The 305-nt window shown below is 57.4% G+C and overlaps 1 protein-coding gene across 1 annotated transcript in view; it reads left to right on the plus strand.

Moving 5' to 3' along the window:
• Positions 1-305, plus strand: part of USP48 (ubiquitin specific peptidase 48) — a gene marked incomplete at both ends in the record, with an annotated part of 19,355 nt that overhangs the window by 16,793 nt on the left and 2,257 nt on the right. The gene's annotated exons all lie outside the window — the stretch shown is intronic.

Genomic DNA, 305 nt, shown 5'->3' on the forward strand with positions numbered 1-305 from the left:
GAAGCTGTGGCTTGTGGCTCAGCTTTGTGGGGTCAGGAGGGATCGGTGTCAGCTCTAGAGGTGCCTTTCCAGGTACCCAAAAGCTGGTGGCAGCAACTCCCCCTCCTGAGGCCTTGCTCTGTGCTTTAAGGGAGGAGCTGACACTCGTGGTAAGCTCAGATAAAGACATCCCCACGCCTTTGCAGTGTGGGTTGGGGGTTTTTTGGCCTCTCATTGATTTCCAGCTCCCTGCCAAGCTCAGGGAGGAGCTGGAGCGCGGAGAACTGCCGGGACTGGAGGCTCGGGCAGTTTTTTGCCTTGGTTGT

Source organism: Buceros rhinoceros, unplaced genomic scaffold, assembly GCF_000710305.1.
Source record: "Buceros rhinoceros silvestris isolate BGI_N320 unplaced genomic scaffold, ASM71030v1 scaffold29052, whole genome shotgun sequence".
NCBI lineage: Eukaryota > Metazoa > Chordata > Aves > Bucerotiformes > Bucerotidae > Buceros > Buceros rhinoceros.